Here is an 18949-nt window from a genome sequence, read left to right as displayed (position 1 = left end):
CCGCCTCATTCCATAAGGGATTGCCCTTGGGGCTTGCTGCCCCCCAGTCCATTGGGGAACACATCCCCTTGTGCTGGCTGTGCTAACCAGCTCCTGCACTTAGCCAGCTAAGTGCTAAGCCTGGCCTTTTAAAGGCAGAGCTTGGGGAAGCCCTCCCCCTGCGCCCACCCCAATAGGATGGGAATTCTTTTGGGGGAAGACCCTGACATTGGGGGGAGGAGCTTTTCCCGGGCTCTACTTTGCATGGCAAAAGCTGGGCCAGCTCTCAGCCCCCTGCACATAGAGTCAGGGGAATCCCTGTCCCCCACCTCCGTCCATTGGAAGGGGCCCCGCCCTTCCTGCCCCCGCCACTCCCTAGTGCCATTGAGCCCTCACCATCACCACCACTGCCCCAGGGCCAGACCTGTTGGCACAGGGAGGCTTTGCTTCCCCAATGGCTGTGCAGCCGGCTACAGAGTTCACGGCATTCTTGCCCCAAGAAATCAGCCCCCACCCCCACTACCTCCTCTGTTTGCAACCTTGCTCCACTCCAGAGCTGGCTTTCCAGCAGCTGCTCCATCTGGCCAGGTGGAAGTGACGATGGCAACACATTCCCAGGATCCCTCAACTCTGGCCCAGGGCTCCTTGGCCCCCACGGGGAGCAGCAGACACAGTGGCAGCAGCATCAGGACGCACGGATGTATTGTAGGGGACAGTCAGTGACTTTTGGGTTGAGAGGGGTTGGTAGCTGCAATTGACTTTGTGGAGGGCGGGGGAGACTATGCAGCTACTTGTGACATGTCTGGCTAATGCAACAACATCACCCGCTAGGACCAGCCCTAGCTGTGAGAGAAGGTGGGAGGGAGAGGGAGTCTCAGGAACAACCTGGTCCCTGGCTAGCGGGACAGTGACGTTCTCGCGGAGACTGGTGATCTTTTATTCCTGGCAAGTAAAATCACACCTGGAGCATCGCAGAATGTCCGAACAGGGCTGACCTTCACCCATGCAGCTGATTTGACTCGCAGGAAGTGCTACTATTCCAGCACTTTAAAGAATGCCACCCCATCCCACTGTAATACTGACACTGTAGGGGGGGAAACGAGGATACTGTCAAAATAAAAGTCATATATGTTCTTAGCTTCCATCCCTGTGTTACAGATAACATTGTGGAGAATTAAAACCGAATGACTTTTAAAATTCTCAATTGCTCTACACTGTTTATGCAGTTTGTTTCCTTTTTTGTGTGTTTCGCTCAGTTCCAGCAGTGAAACTACAGGTCTATTTCAGTTTTGTTTCTAGTCAGTTTCATTTCCAGGGTCCCATGCACTGCCACAAAGCTGTTGTTTCTAGGCTCACAACTCTGAAAAGGGAATGTTTAAATCCATCAAATTCTTTTGTCTTTGCGTTTTTAGAAGAGTCTCGTGAAAATATTGGCGTGTGCAGTGTAAACACCATCATCTCATTTTTAAAAAAATAAGAACCTGAATGTTTGGTGTAAACCAAGTTGCCGGAGTCCCTATGATGCCAGCTCAATCAAATGCTCAAACTTGAAGGCCAGAAGGGACCATCATGATCATCTAGTCTCACCTGTGCATCCCAGTCCAGAGAACCTCACTCACTCCTGTAATAGGCCCATAACCTGTGGCTCAGTTACTGAAGTCCTCAAATCTTGATTTAAAGACTTCACGTTACAGAGAATTCACCACTTACTCGAGTTCAAACTGGCAAGTGACCCATCCCCCACACTGCAGAGGAAGGCAAAAAAAAAAACCCAGGGTCTCTACCAATCTGTTCTGTGGGGTAAATTCCTTCCCAACCCCAAATAGGGTGATCAGTTAGGGTATGACAAATTAGGTCAAATTTATTTAAGTCGACATTTAGCCTCCGATTTTACAAAGTCAATGCTGCATGTCCCCACTATGCACATTCCGTCGGCGGAGTGCATCCTCACTACCATGGCTAGCATCGACTCACGGAGCGATGCACTGTGCTCAGCTTTCCCACAGTTCCTGCTGCCGACTGGAATTCTAGGTTAGGCTCCCAATGCCTGATGGGACAAAAACATTTTTGCAGTTTGTTTTGCATACATATCATCAGCCTCCCATGATGCACTTGCCTCCTCCTTCCCTCCCTCCCTCTGTCCCTGAAAGCAATGGCAGACAATCATTTTCACTCCTAAGCCTGGGTTATCCATGCAGATGCTATAGCATGGCAAGCATGGACCCTGCTCAGCTGGACACTGTTGCTGTGAGTGTCGCAAACACCTCGCGCATTGTCCTGCAATATTTGCAGAGCCTAGCCAGGAGCCGCCATGTGGAAGAATGTGATGCCAGGCAAATAGCCGTGCTGGAAGTCATGGAATGGAGCAATTTGCACATGCTGGCAGCGGCAGCCGGGCTTGTTAACATGGTGGAACACCGCTTCTGGGCCCAGGAAACAAGCGCAGACTGTTGGGACCACATAGTTATGCAGGTGTGGAATGAGGAGCAGTGGCTACGTAACTGTCGAATGTGTAAGGCCACTTCCATGGAACTTTGCAAATTGCTTCCTCCAGCTCTGAAGTGCAGAAGTACCAAAATTAGACCTGCTCTGACAGTTGAGAAGCGAGTGGCGATAGCCCTGTGAAAGCTTGCAACACCAGATTGCTACCAGTCAGTCGGGAATCAGTTTGGCGTGGGTAAATCTACCAGGGGGGGCTGCTGTGATCCAAGTAGCCTGGGCAATCAGTTCACTTCTGCTAAGAAGGGTAGTGACTCTGGGAAATGTGCAGGACATAGCAGATGGCTTTGCCGCCATGGGGTTCCCTAACTGTGGTGGGGCGATAGACAGAACACACATCCCTATCTTGCCACCTTGCCAGCGAGTACATAAACCACAAGGGGTGCTTTTCAATAGTGCTGCAAGCCCTAGTGGATCACAAGGGCCGTTTCGCCAACATCAACATGGGCTGGTCGGGAAAGGTACATGACGCTCGCATCTTTAGGAACTCCAGTCTCTTCAGAAAGCTGCAAGAAGGAACTTTCTTCCCAGACCAGAAAATTACTATTGGTGACATTGAAATGCCAATAGTTATCCTTGGAGACCCAGCCTACCCCTTGCTCCCATGGCTCATGAAGCCATACCCAGGCAGCCTGGACAGCAGTAAGGAGCAGTTCAACCATAGGCTGAGCAAGTGCAGAATGATGGTGGAAAGTGCCTTTGGATGTTTAAAGGGGCCCTGGCGCAGTTTACTCACTAGGTTAGACCTCAGCAAAAGCAATATTTCCATTGTTGTTGCTGTTTGCTGTGTTCTCCGTAATATCTGTAAAAATAAGGGGAGAAAGTTTTTGGAGCAGTGGGGTGTTGAGGGAGATCACCTGGCTGCCAATTATGAGAAGCCAGACACCAGGGCAATAAGAAGAACACATTGAGGTACACTGCATCTCTGAGAGGCTTTGAAAACCAGTTTCATGAATGACCCAACACTGATCTGACAGTTCTGTGTGTTGTTCCTTACCAACCTGCCCCATTTTTTCGCAGGTACTGCCCTGTAAACTAAACCCCCACCAACCACAGTGTGCACAGTGAACGAAAGCCTCTTGTCCTCAATCCATGCATTTTTATTATGCTAACAGACACTGAACAGAGACAGCAATGAATAGCAAAGATAGCCCAGGTCTAAGGGCCTGATAACACAGGAGTGGGAGGGGCAAGCCCACGTAGCTTATTACAACTGCATTTTCTAGCAGTCAAAGCTGTGGGAATGAGAACTTTCTGCTCCATGAACTATCTCCTGGCGTTGAGTTCAAGGGATAATGAATCTCCCTCCCTCCCCCGCATTCTAGGCCGTCTGGGAGAGGAGGATATGGGAACTTGGAGAGGAGAGCAGCTGGTTTATCATTTGGTGCAACGGGACTCTAAGGTCTAGCTGCCTTTCCTGCACCTCAACTTGTCTGTTTGCTCCCGCATAAGCTGCAACATCTCCTCTTGCGTGTTATGCTCTTGTTCCCTGCATGCTTTCCTGCCCTCTTGGTCGGTGCGCATGCTTTCCGACAGTGTAAACCTCCATGCATTCGGCTGGGCCTTGTCAGTCTTGGAGGAACGCATCAAATCACAGAACACGTTTTCCTTTGTCCACTTTTTTCGCCTTCTAATCTGGGACAGCCTTTGTGCTGGTGTGGAGGAAGCACCCACAGTCAAGGTTGCAGCTACAAGGGGGGAAAAAACACAAGGGTAGCTTTACAGAACATACATTGTTGAAAACAGAAGGTTAGCTCTTGCAATGAATGCAGTACTTCACAGCAGTAAATACATTCCCTGAGGTACACAGCCACATTTTGTCTTTTGAAAGAAGCACCTACCAGTAAGGTACAACACACAGCAGAGCGCTGGGCAGCAGATTTCAGTTTGCAGGCAGGCATGGTAAGCGCACAAGAAAGGATAGATGGTGTCAGGGCACAGCCAGGGACATTTTTTTGGTGGGGAAACACTTGGCACGTAAACAGGCTTTTCTGGGGAGCACCTGTTGCGTAGCTGGACTGGCTGCCACTGTATATCAATTGTTTACCTCAGAATAAACATTAAACACAATAGCATTTAACCCCTGTAGTGTGATTACAAGTGTGCACTCCCCAGAGGGGCCTTCCCCACCATCACAGTCCCGCTCCAGTGGGTCCTGGGAAGGGATTGGCTCCAGAGTTAGGAAAAGGTCCTGGCTGTCAGGAGAATGGATCCTCCGCTTGCCTGCTGCGCATTCTCCTCCTCCTTCTCCTCTTCCTCATCAACAATGTCCTCCTCCTTGTTGCCCATGGCCGCCCGGGTCCCCTGGGAGCTATCCAGGGAGAGTGTTGAGGCACTGGTGGGGTCCCCGCCTAGAATCACATGCAGCTGCTCATGGAAGCGGCATATCTGTGGCTCAGAACCAGAGCAACTTTTCGCCTCCCTTGTCTTTTGGTACGCTTGCCTGAGCACCTTTATTTTCACACGGCACTTCTGTGTCTCCCTAGTGTAGCCTTGGTCCCCCATGCCCTGGGCGATTTTGGCATAGATGTCAGCATTTCTTCTGCTGGTTCAGAGCTCTGCCTGCACAGACTCTTCTCCCCACACAGCAATCAGATCCAGTGTCTCCTGTATGCTCCATTCTGGGAGTGCGTTTGCAGCCCTGGGCAGGCATGGTCAGCTGTGGTGGTGAGCTCACCATGCTGATCAGAAAGGAAATGAAATTCAAAAGTTCCTAGGGCTTTTCCTGTGTAACCTGGCTGAAGTGCAGTGGAGTTGAAAGTGCTGTCCAGAGCGGTCACATTGGCGCAGTCTTGGACACCTCTTGGAGGCCAATCCCATCGAATTACACAGCGTTGTGTCTACACTACCCCTAATTTGACCCGGGAAGGTCGACTCTAGCGCTACTCCTCTCACCAAGGTGAAGTACAGGCATCGATTTTACAAGGCCTTTAGGTCGGCGGAAAGGGCTCGGTAGTGTAGACACACACATTATAAATTCAATCTAATGCGGCATATGTCAACCTAATGCCGTAGTGTAGACCAGGCCTTAGACCCTAAGCATGCAGGCGTGGCCCACTCGTCAGACATCTGGGAAAGAATTCTCTGTGGTAACTCAGATCCCTCCCCATCTAGTGTCCCATTTCTGGTATTTGGAGCTATTTACTAAAAGCAGGTGCAGGACTGGCAACCTCATCATACCATCCCCTCCATAAACTTACCAAGCTCAGGGCAAGTCTAAACTACAAATTTACAGTGGTGCAGCTGCACTGATGCAGCTGTGATGCTGTAGCATGTCTGGTGAAGATGTTTTAAACCGATGGGAGATACTTTAAACCGATGGGAGAGATCTCTTCCGTCAGCTTAATAACTCTGCCTCTGCCAGAGATGATAGCTATGACGGTATAGCGCTCTATACACTGGCACTTAGGTCGGTATAACTACGTCTCTCTGGGATATGGATTATTCACATCCCTCAGCGGTGTAGTTATACAAAAGTAATTTTGTAGTATAGACAGGGCCCAGTCTTGAAACAAGTTAGGTTTTTTACCCCCACTATTCCCCTTGGAAGGCTGTTCCAGAACTTCACTCCACTGATAGTTAGAAATGTTCATCTAATTTCAAGTCTAAATTTGTTGATGTTAATATCCATGTTCTTGTGCCAACACTGGCCCTTAACTTAAATAACTCCGCTTCCTCCCTTGTGTTTATCCCTCTGATGTATTTATAGAGAGCAATCGTATCTCCCCTCAGCCTTTGTTAAGTTAGGCTAAACAAGCCAAGCTCCTAATTCTCCTCTCTTAAGGTAGGTTCTCCATTCCTCTGATCACCCTAGTAGCCCTTCTCTGCATCTGCTCCAGTTTGAATTCATCTTTCTTAAATATTGGGAAGCTAGAATTGCATACAGTATTCCAGATGAGGGCTCACCAATGCCTTGTATTATGGTGATAACTCTTCCCTATCTCTACTGGAAATACCTCGGCTAATGCATCCTAGGATAGCATTAGCCTTTTTCCAAGCCCCATCATATTGGTGGCTCATAGTCCTCCTGTGATTGACCAATATACCCCAGTCTTTCTTGATATATATCTAAATTATTGGAGAAGTATACATCAAAATAACTCATTTATTTTATTTTCTCCCAACTTTCAAAGCTGTTGCAAGGTAGTTCAACCACACATTACTGGGTTAATATAGAAAGAAACCAAGAGAACTCCACTTGCCATCACATACAGTCCTCAACTAAAACCTCTCCAACACATCATCAGTGATCTACAACCCATCCTGGACAATGATCCCTCAGTTTCACAGGCCTTGCGAGGCAGGCCAGTCCTCGCCCACAGACAACTCGCCAACCTGAAGCATATTCTCACCAGCAACTACACACCGCACCATAGTAACTCTAACTCAGGAACCAATCCATGCAACAAACCTCGATGCCAACTCTGCCCACATATCTACACCAGTGACACCATCACAGGACCTCACCAGATCAGCCACACCGTCACCGGTTCATTCACCTGCACGTCCACCAATGTAATATACGCCATCACGTGCCAGCAATGCCCCTCTGTTATGTACATCGGCCAGATTGGACAGTCCCTACGTAAAAGGATAAATGGACACAAATCAGATATTAGGAATGGCAATATACAAAAACCTGTAGAACACTACTTCAACCTTGCTGGACACACAATAGCAGATGTAAAGGTTGCCATCCTGCAGCAAAAAAACCCTTCAGGACCAGACTTCAAAGAGAAACTGCTGAGCTTCAGTTCATTTGCAAATTTGACACTATCAGCTCAGGATTAAACAAAGACTGTGAATGGCTCGCCAACTACAAAAGCAGTTTCCCCTCCCTTGGTGTTCACACCTCAACTGCTAGAAGAGGGCCTCATCCTCCCTGATTGAACTAACCTCATTATCCCTAGCCTGATTCTTGCTTGCATATTTATACCTGCCTCTGGAAATTTCCACTACATGCATCTGATGAAGTGGGTATTCACCAATACATCTGTTAGTCTATAAGGTGCCACAGGACTATTTGCTGGGTTAATATAGGAATTGCTGAGTAAAATTCTGTGGCTTGTGTTATGCAGGAGGTGAGACTAGATGGTCATAATGGCCTTTATGGCCATAAACTCTATGAAAAGAATTCTAGTAGTTAATGATCTTGCAATTCTATCATAACTGATTCAAATGACTGCTAATGATTCAATCTTATCTGTGCTGAACAGCAAATATCAAGCAAATGATTGTGGTTTCTGTTAAACATCTCTTTATATTTGTATTGCCATCACATGATTAATGAAATTAAATTGGCAGCTAAGATGTCCTTCTACTTACAATGCATGACAAAGGGACCAATCCAGCTGTCATTGAATTCCATGGCAAAACCTCAACTGCCTTCAATGCGAGTGTGATTGGGGCTTCAGAAGTTTTGATCATTAATACGTCATGCATTCCATTACTGTACTGTCCTGTACTTTTGGAGTGTTGCTTGTAATTCATTTTTACTGTGTCTGGTTGGTTTGCAGTCTATATTTTATTCCTACCCCTGTTTAATGCCTCAAAATTGACAATCTATTGTTGTACATTACTACTTAGGACAAAATTCTGTCATCGGATGTGTGCCCTCTGTTCACATTACAGTAAATAGCCCCGATACTGAAATCCTGCACTCTGCCCTGATCAGAAGTCAAGGGAAATTTTGCCTGAGTAAAAATTTGGAGCTCAGTGGTTGTTACGTACATGCATTTAAGGACAGAATTTATCTCCAGTAACAATTGTGTTTGGAGCAACATGAAGGACAGAAAGCAAGGGATGGGGTCTAATTGCTTTGGGTGCTGATCTGATACCTATGGGTGTAACTGGATGCGTTATGGGTGTAGGGCTGATCCTGCAGTCTGTACACAAGCAGAACGCTCACTGAAGTCAATCACACCTTCACAGTCTGTGTCTGATTGAAGAATTAGGTCCACAGCTCCATTATGCCCTGTGAATTTCCTTGTTTGTCTTATTGGTTTGGGACCAACCCTGGAAATCCTTACTCATGTAAATAGCCCTTACTCACAGGATTAGCCCCAGGAAGAGAGCTCATGACTAACAACTGAGAGGGGGGTTGTGTGACTGTGATGTTTCTCTTAATATATGTGTGTAGAACTTCCATCAGTGGCTAGGCCTGAACTTTCTGCAAGGAAAGCGTTGGGCCTTAGCATGTTGCCCACCTCTCTTTAAATTACTTCTTAGAGTGAATTTGATCCACTTAAAAAAAAACCCCAAAATGTCTGTCAAAAAGATAAATGTATGAGAATTCACATGATAAACTATTATGGCTGCTGAAAATCTGTGGGTGTAGAGTATAAATATTTAAGAACTTTTTAGAGTATTTGTTTCGTCCCAGGTGTATAAATTAATAAAACTAGATCTCCTTCTTTGGATCCAAATGTGAATAAGTGTTTAAACATTTCATGGGTTCCTTTTTCTTTCAGAGGATGACTGTGATGTTCCCCTTTGGTGTTATCTGGACTGGTGATCTGCTAGGCCACTCCAATCCTTGACTCTGGGAGCCAGCTTTACCCTGCTCTGCTGTGAGAACCCCCATTCCTGGGCTGTTCACGCACAGCCTCTGGCACGTAAGCTGCTCCTTGGATTGTGCCACCGAATGACACTAGCCAATATCTCCGGTCCCAGACACAATCCTAGGAACCTCCGTCTTGCGGTATCCAGTTATGCCCACTGAACACTGCAAGCTTATATGAGTTCATCAATTTAACAAAGAAATTGATGTGCACCAGACTTGTTATCCCCAGGGGAGTCTCTGACACGCTTTAAACCAAACACACTGCTTCAGGTAGAATAAACAACAGATTTATTAACGACAAAGATATATTTTAAATTATTATAAGTCAAAACACAACAAATCAGATTTGGTCAAACTTAGATGCTTCTTACAAACTTAGATGCCTCTCACCACAGACTGGCTGGTTGCCCTTCAGCCGGGCTCTCCCCTTTGATCAGCACTTCAGTTGCTTGGTGTGGTGTCTGTAGATGGAGGTGGAAGGGAGAGGAAGAGCATGGCAAACGTTGCTCCCTTTTATAATGTTCGTTCTTCCCTCTTGACTCCCCCCCCCCCCCGCCTTCAGAGGCAGGTGAGCATTACCTCATCGCAGTCCCAAACTGACCAAAGGAATGGGGGATGACTCACTCGAGAGTCTAACAGATCCTTTTGTTGCTGCTTAGGCCAGCATCCTTTGTTCCTGTGAGGCTGGGCTGGGTTTGTCCCATACTTGCCCTGATGAGGTGTGAACTGCCTCTCTGCTCTTGGAGAGTTTTTGCCTGGGCTTATTTTAAGCCATGAAGACACATTTTCAGCCTCATAACTATATGCATCAAATTATAACCATTAACAAAACAATTACTATAACATCACTATAACAACAATGCTCAGTGCATCATGAGCCTTCTGAAGACACCTGACATGACAAACTTTGCATTGGATACCACACAATCATTTTACAAGGATGAACATGGGGGTTCTGGGGGTTCCCCGAGGTACAGAGCATCACAGTGAGTGATTACACGTCTCCTTGTCTTTATTGTTTCTCTGTCACCCACTGTGCTAGATGGTATATTTTTTTCTGGGCAGGTGTTATTCAGTAGAGGACAGATTTTATTCTGGTTTATACCTGCCCCACATCTCTTATACTTCTATGTAGCTATGATGATATTTGTTGGCCCTCATATATATGGCACTAAACCTCAATGAAATAATGTAGCTGAGGGCAGAAATAGGCTTGTCAAAGTCACAGGGCTAAATTCTACTCTCATTGACACTTGTGCAGCCCCACTGACTGCTCCAGTATAGAAAACATGAGACATTTGTACATGGCATTCATCTGGATCCAAATTCTGCCTTTATTTACACTGGTATAAATACACTGGAGTCAATGGAGTTTCCTCTGGATTACACCAGTATAAGTGAGGGCAGAATTTGGACTTTTATAGTAAAAATGTGTTTAACAATCCAGAGGACTCAAGTGGAATTTACTGTGTCTGAAATAGTCAAATTTACTCTTAAGTGCAGAATGCTTTTTACAAGACCCAGAATAGTCTGATTTTCTACAATATAATCTGCTAGTTTACAAATAGAAATGGAGTAACATAGTGGGAGTTTAAATCCTTTTGGGGGATTTTTTGAGTCTGGTAAAGGGCTACAAAGCCCTGGATTCAAATATTGAGCAGTAGCATTGTTAGAAATAGGAATAATATCCTGGAGAAGATTACTTGGCTTCCTCAGTGCTGAAGCACAATTGTGTTGTAAGCAAGACCTGAGAAATAATTCTTCCACTCTACTCTGATTAGGCCTCAGCTGGAGTATTGTGCCCAGTTCTGGGCACCACATTTCAAGAAAGATGTGGACAAATTGGAGAAAGTCCAGAGAAGAGCAACAAAAATTATTAAAGGTCTAGAAAACATGACCGATGAGGGAAGATTGAAAAAACTTGGCTTGTTTAGTCTGGAGAAGAGAAGACTGAGTGGGGACATGATAACAGTTTTCAAGTACATAAAAGGTTGTTAGAAGGAGGAGGGAGAAAAAAAAATTTCTTAGCCTTTGAGGACAGGACAAGAATCAATGGTCTTAAATTGGATCAAGGGCAAGTTAGGTTGGACATTAAGAAAACATTCCTAACTGTCAGGGCAGTTAAGCACTGAAATAAATTGCAGTGAGGTGGTGGAATCTCTATTATTGGAGATTTTTAAGAGCAGGTTAGACGAACACCCATCAGGGATGGTCTAAATAATATTTAGTCCTGCCATGAGTGCAGGGGACTGGACTAGATGACCTTTCAAGGTCCCATCCAGTCCTACATTTCTATGATCCTTTTGTTTGCTTAGTTTAGCATTTAGTGATGACTGAGAATATGAAATAAAGAAATGAAACCTACCCATCCCCACCAAAAGCAAGACACTACATAGCCCTGCATTCAGATGGAAGTTTAGCTCCAGAATTGCTACTTTACATTGTTTCCCAAGCATTCAACAGGTTATGCCTCCTCCCACCATATTATTAGAGCCTTTTATCACCAAAGCCAAGATTTTTTAAGTCTAAAGTTAGGCGTCTAAGTCCATGCAGCTCAAAAGGGCAACATGTGGCCCTGAGTTATAACATCAGTATTTGAGTAGCAAAAAACTCGCCCTTTCTGTAATGAGACATTCTTGTGCAGACCTTGAGAAAAGCAAGGGCAATATGGCAAATAGTTTATGCTGTCCTTGCAAATAGTAGCCAAAATGCCCCATTTGTGGGGTGGAACCTTAAAACGGCAGAATTGGGCCCTAGCTACATCCTCTCCAGTGTTTACAATTTTTGTTTAGCAAAAATTGATATTTCAGAGTCAGGATTTTGGAGAAAAGACAGAGAAAATAGATTCAGATTGAATCATAGAAGCATTGGTGCAAGATGGTTTTGTAATGTATGAACCAATGTATAATAAGGAATTCTTAAAACATTTTCTTTCATTCATTGATGTCATAGTTTGAATGCAATTGCTCTACTTCGAAACTACAGAAATACTGCTGGAGCCATGAGCGCATTCTGTCCACACTGTTCTGCTGCTGCCTTAGTTCTCTTCTTTATATACATATAAGAAAATCTACTATTCATACCCTTTGTGAAAAAGAGTTTTTTTATTCAAAGCTTCCCCTTTGTGTTAAAGTGACCAAGGCACATTGGTTAATCATTGGTACGATCAGGAGGTCTGAGGGATGCCTAAATCCAGTCCTGAGCATGTCTAAATTGATGTCTTTGTTCATTTCACAAAACCAAACAAGAGTAGTTTGTGTGAGGATTAGATATCTGCAATTCAATCCAGATGACTGCTTTATTATGGAAAAAACATCCCACTGCACGCCTCCCAGAAAGATAGTCACCACAGAAAGAAGTATTACAGGCTTCTGTTCAGGTCTGATGAAGCTGCAAACCTAAAAGAAGAGTTAGAGGAAGACATACAGCTTCTAAAGAACCAGGCTTAAAAGTGTGTGAGTGCAATGTGCTTTTGGGGATATTTAAAAGATTAGTGAAGAATTATCTGTTCGGCTTTCTTCACTGTTCATCAAAACTTCAAAGCTGTTGGATGATAGTAAAATAACTATTTGCCTTTTTAAATCCAGGATCAGGAAAGATTTTTTAAAAAAAAGACCCTTGGAAAATGCATACATGATCTACAGATCTATACATGGATCTGTCAGACATTCCTTTTTGGATGTATTAAAAAATCTCCATCATATTATCTGAGCATGTGGTCTGGCAGTGCACAACACTAATGAACAAACCCCACCATGGACAAAAGCCAGTTCAAAGCTTCCCTCTGGAAAAGGTCAAGGAACACAGCAGTCTCCAAAAGAAACCAGAGTGGCTTTGTCGCTACTTTCTCAATAACCTTTTCTAAACAGGATGGTTAGAATCAGAACCTTCTGATAGTGAGATTGTCAGCTCCATCTTGAGTGAAGGCCTAACCAAAGGCCACTTGAGCAAAGATAGCACCTTGGCCTACAAAGGAAAGTTGACAATCTCCAAAACATGGAGCCCCATACCTCTCAACAAATTTAACCAGCCCAGATAGCGGAGGGTCCAATTTGCAAGTCAGAAACAGTAGTTTTCCCAGCACATCTACAGCTTTAGCCTTTAACGAGCCAGACTGGTGGAAACTAAATCAGAAAAGACATTGGGTGAGTGTCCATGCTGTACCTCTAAGGTGGCTTTTAAGATACTTTGTGCCCTCTCAATCCTACGCTGCTCTGCAGAACTTAGACTAGCCCTGAGTCCTGGTCTAAGTTATGGCAGACTCCATCCTGAGTCCCAGTCCCAGAGCTGCAGAGACTTCAGGCAGTGCCATATATATGACATGACACTCCTTCTCTCCACAGCATGCCCCTATACCAAGGGCTTCTGATGGGGTCACATATGGCTGTTTGCTGCAGTGGGGAAATTCTCTCCCAGCCAGAACTGGGATTTTAGGGCACATTTACACCTTCTACTCAGTGTAAAAGAGGTAGTGTGTGTGTGAGACTCTCTCCCATTGTATTTTTTCCTCCTCTCCCCCTCCAGTAGTAGTAGAGCTTTTGAGAGGTTGGTGAAGCAATCCGTTTGGTCTGGATTCAGTTGCTATTGTCCTCAAAGAAGAGGGAACACTCTTTGCAGCAAGAAAAGAGTCTGTCTGAGCAAAGGCAGCCCAGATTTTCCAAGCTGTCCTTCGCCTGTAACAGTTGCCCTGGTTTGGACTTCATAATTGTTATGGTGGAGGAGAAAACTTGCTTCACCTCCACTACAGCCATGGTGTAAAACCTCACAAATTCATTCTGTTCTGATCACCCAGAGCTGGAATACAGAGCACAGAATGCCGAGTAGTATTGAAAGATTTTCACAATAGGCCCTGGGCTAGTGAAGTTTGTGATATTTATGCAATGATATTTTATTGCCAAAAGAGACTTTCTGTTTTTAAGCACTTCCCATGAAATATTATTTGACTCAAGATTTGACTTCAGAGACTCATGGACATGGAAGTGCCTATAATAAAGAACGATACAAGAGCACATCTTCATATTTCCTTTCCTTCATTTTTCTAAACCAGAATAAATTTAGATCTTAGGCAGGCACTGCATTTCCATTGCAAAGTATTCTTGTGACCTTTTCTGAGAGAAGCCCTCACACCTCCATTGTTTGCAGCCAGCCTTTGATATTGGGCAGGGGAAATCTGCTCAGGTTAGAGAAATACCTTTTCTTTATCCAGTGAAAAGCCATTCAGGTTTGGGTGAGTGTTTAACTCATTTCCATTGTTTCCCTTCTCTCACTTCCAGTGTGCAGGAAACGTTTGGACACACACCCAGTTCATTGAGGATTCCAAGGCTGGGTTCATGCTGCTCCCACAGTAGCAGCAGATAATGCACTGAGAACGTGTATGATCTGCCCCAAGCACCTGTAGCAGGAAGGGGTGGAGACAGCGAGCTAGCCTTCCCTCCAGAATTCCTCACCAACACATGGAGCAGAAGCTCCCCCAACACCTGCAGGGGGTGAGAGAGAGAGAGAGAGAGAGAGAGAGAGAGACATGAGCTGATCCTGCAATCCCACGAGACCCAGCATTTGGCTCCAGCTTCCAATCCTTCCCCTCAGGGGCAGCACATTGGACAGAAGCTCCCCAACTCCTAGGGTTAGGGAGGGGGACTGGGACCTGAGCCAAGCCCCAACCATAAACCAATCACATGGCTCCAGCAGCTAGTTTCCCACTTCATCCCCCTGCCCCACCCCAGGAGCACAGCATGGGGCAGGGGCCACCCACCGCCCAAAGTGGGGAAGAGAGAGAGCTGGGTCAGACTCCTGATCACGCTTTCAAGCCAGCACATGTCAATAGTGGCTCATTCCCCCCACTCTGGAATAAACAGCCTTTTCCTGCTGCCAGCTAACAGAGAGAGTTCTGTAGCTCAAGTGGTAAAAACCTGCATGTTGAAGACTGAGGGCTCGAATGCTGGACAATGGGAGGAGGATTATTACAGACACATACTATAAATGTGTAAGCAGGGTCTGAATTAATTCTTCCCTGACAGCTAGCTGGGAGGAGGAGAGACTTTAGGTGTGTTCATGTAAATAGAGTTTGCTCCTGCTCTGCTTAGATATCCAGCAGATAGAGTGGTGTTTTCCTCAAAGCAATCAACTCTGGCTGGTGTTGTGTTACAAATCACTTTAGTACTGAATACAGAGGTAGTGAAATGTTGTTGCCAATGTTGTAATTATTGTATGAATAAAGGGGAGCAGAACTGTGCTTAACCTGTCCCTAATGAGGGGGTCACCATCAGCTGAAAGGACCTCATTAAGCCAGGGTCTTGAATGCCAGAGCCCTGTGAAAGTAAGAGGGGCAGACAGGTGTCCTAGTCAGGAGATGTAGGTCTTTCCCAGTCTGGTTTAGCCTGTTCCCCTGCACTGTTCAAAGAAAGAGCTAAATAGGCTTCATTAGGAGCCTCTTTGTTATTTTAAATGTTCAATCAGAGCTGAAATCAGCTGCAGTGGGACTATGTTTCTAGCAAGCCTGCTAAGAACTAAACATCACTGAGAGCTGAAATCACTTTGAGATGGGGCAGTGTTTCTGCTCAGCCTGCAAAGAGCTGAAAATTACTGAGACCAATGAGCAGAGGACACAGCAGAGAGGCAGGTGGCAGCAGAAGATGACTGATAGTCAGCTGGTGAACAAGTGGTGGGTGAGGAGCAGTGGTTGGTGGGGTGGCCAGACAGTGCAGTGAGTGGCCAACAGGGAGGCTGGTGGAGAGGTGCAGCGAGCGGCCAGCAGGGCGGCTAGAGGAGAGGGCCAGAGCAGAGCCCTGCAGAGAGGTGTGGGGATTGGCTGGCAGGGCAGCTGGCAGAGAGGAGTGGCAAGCAAGTGCCCGAGCAGCGAGCGATGAAGGTGCCTCTTTAACCCCCCCCCCCGCTCCACCCAGGGTGGGAGGTGAACTCTGCAGATGAACCTCTGAACTCTGGGTCTGCACTGACCAAATACAGCAAATGTGAGTGGGGTTCAGAGAAGGGACAGACACCTAAAAGGGACTTTTGGGTGGCTGCACTTAAGAACATGAGGTGGAAAGGACTCTAACCAACTTACTTGAGGGTGGGTCCTTTGCTCATGGTTTTTGTTTATGAACCCTGTTTGCAGTGTTTTCCCAAATTAATGCCAAGTTACTTCCCTCCTTTTATTAAAAGTTTATTTTCCATACTCAGAGTCTGTGCTTGTGAGTGGAGAAGTATTGCCTCTCAGAGGCGCCCGGCGTGGTGTGTAATTTTCCCAGGTTACGAGGTGGGGATCTGAGCCGGTTCTGTGTTATATCGATGGAAAGGAACCCCTAGATATTGAACCTGGCCCTGGTTGCTACTGGCTCCACCTGGCAGAAGGGTTACAAATGTTTTTACCTTAATCCTTTAGAAAAACATAGGAAATCATATACAAAAACTATGCTGAAAGAATGTGAAAGAATGGATCTAGACTGTTCTTAGTGGTAGCTGATGTCAGAACAAGGAGTAATGGTCTCAAGTTGCAGTGGGGGAGGTTTAGGTTGGATATTAGGAAAAACTTTTTCACTAGGAGGGTGGTGAAACACTGGAATGCGTTACCTAGGGAGGTGGTGGAATCTCCTTCCTTAGAGGTTTTTAAGGTCAGGCTTGACAAAGCCCTGGCTGGGATGATTTAGTTGGGGATTGGTCTTGCTTCGAGCAGGGGGTTGGACTAGATGACCTCCTGAGGTCCCTTCCAACCCTGATATTCTATGATTCTATGATTTAGGTTGCAAAGTCAAGCACTCGAAAGTTAAGCAATGCCAGCTTTACAGCTGCCTGGGTGACCTTAATTCAGCCCCCTTGTGGGTATGCATCATAATCGAGCCTTTAATTACATGATCATGTATTATATTTTCCACAGGACCCCAGTCTCATTCGAAGCCCAGGTTGGATGCACAAAGGGAGCTGAATGACAGGTCTGTGGGCAGCCATAAACCTGGTATTTCTTAACTTTCAAATGCTTGATTTTGCAACCTAAATCACATTATTTTACCATAGTTTTTGTACATGTGATGTATTATTTGACTGTGCACATAAAACACTTGGGGGTGCTACATAAACAGCCATAATAAGACTCTGAGAAGATGACTCAATGAGGACAGACTGGGACCAGGGACATATTATGCCTGCAAAGGAGCATGCATAATTCCTTCATGCTAACTGGTGGCCTTGCAGACAGCTAGAGAGCAGAAATTTGATGTGCTTCTTTCCAGTGTAGTTGCACACCCACTGGCCAGAGTGTGCTAGGAATCATGACCACTAGCACTGTCTCATCATACCCCCATATACCCTTTTTGGGGTAGTCTGTGCTGCTAGAAGCACTGACCAACTTCCTCATCTTAGGTGCCTTAAGTTCACGTGGCCAATGGGAACACTGGGAGAATGGACTCCCTAAGTTCTGTCTTCCCAGATCCCCCCAATGTAATATAATTTGAATGGAAGAAATTATCCCCCATGGCCATTTGTATCCTTGTTTTCACTTTTCTTGTGTATGTTCTCAAGTCTGCAGGCCCTTTGTGCGTGTGCTCCTCAGTTCCTTCTGCCTAGAAGTAAAAAAGGGTGTCAGATAACAAGAGAATTTGCCTACACTTCACAGTACTTTCCTGCTACATTAGAAGAAAAAAAGAAAGACAGACAGACAGACTTGTAGGGCTGGAAGGGACCTCGAGAGGTCATCTAGTCCAGTCCCCTGCACTCACGGCAGGACTAAGTATTATCTAGACCATCCCTGACACGCATTTGTCTAACTTGTTCTTAATAATCTGCAGTGATGGAGATTCCACAACCTCCCTAGACAATTTATTCCTGTCCTTAACCACCCTGACAGTTAGGAAGCTTTTCCTAATGTCCAACCTAAACTGCCCTTGCTGCAATTTAAGCCCATTGCTTCTTGTCCTATCCTCAGAGATTAAGAACAATTTTTCTCCCTCCTACTTACAACAACCTTTTATGTACTTGAAAACTGTTATGTCCCCTCTGTCTTCTCTTCTCCAGTTTTTTCAATCTTCCCTCAGAGGTCATGTTTTCTAGACCTTTAATTATTTTTGTTGCTCTTCTCTGGACTTTCTCCAATTTGTCCACATCTTTCCCGAAATGTAGTGCCTAGAACTGAACACAATTCTCCTGATGAGGCCAAATCAGCACAGAGTAGAGCAGAACCACCTTTTTTGTGTGTCTTGCTTGCAACACTCCTGCTAATACAGAGATCGGCAACGTTTGGCCCACGGCCCACCAGGATAAGCTTCCTGGCCGGCCAGGCCGGTTTGTTTACCTGCTGCATCCGCAGGTTCGGCCGATCGCAGCTCCCACTGGCCGCGGTTCGCCGCTCCAGGCCACTGGGGGCTGTGGGAAGTGGCGCGGGCCGAGGGATGTGCTGGCTGTGGCTTCCCACAGCCCCCATTGGCCTGGAGCGGCGAACCGTGGCCAGTGGGAGCCGTGATCGGCCAAACCTGTGGATGCGGCAGGTAAACAAACTGGCCTGGCAGGGAGCTTACCCTGGCAGGCTGCGTGCCAAACATTGCCAATCCCTGTGCTAATACATCCCACAATGACGTTTGGGGTTTTTTGCCACAGTGTTACACTGTTGACTCATATTCAGATCCCTTTCTGCAGTACTCCTTCCTAGGCAGTTATTTCCCATATTGTATGCCATATTGTTATTTCCCATATTGTATGATCATTCCTTCCTTAGTGGAGTACTTTGCATTTGTCCTTATTGAATTTTGAAAGAAAGAATATTGAATACTGAAAGAAATTAAGCTAAGTTGGCCAAACACCATCAAACAGATCAGTCCTTCTAGGGTCTAGAGTGTTTGCACCTGCTCTTAAGTCTGTACCTCCTCATCCCGTTAATAACTAAATCTGCACATCTTACTGATTCTAAAACAAGTCAGGCAG

Source organism: Lepidochelys kempii, chromosome 1 (genome assembly GCF_965140285.1).
Source record: "Lepidochelys kempii isolate rLepKem1 chromosome 1, rLepKem1.hap1, whole genome shotgun sequence".
NCBI classification, from domain to species: Eukaryota; Metazoa; Chordata; order Testudines; family Cheloniidae; genus Lepidochelys; species Lepidochelys kempii.
Note: the sequence above shows the minus strand (reverse complement) of the source record.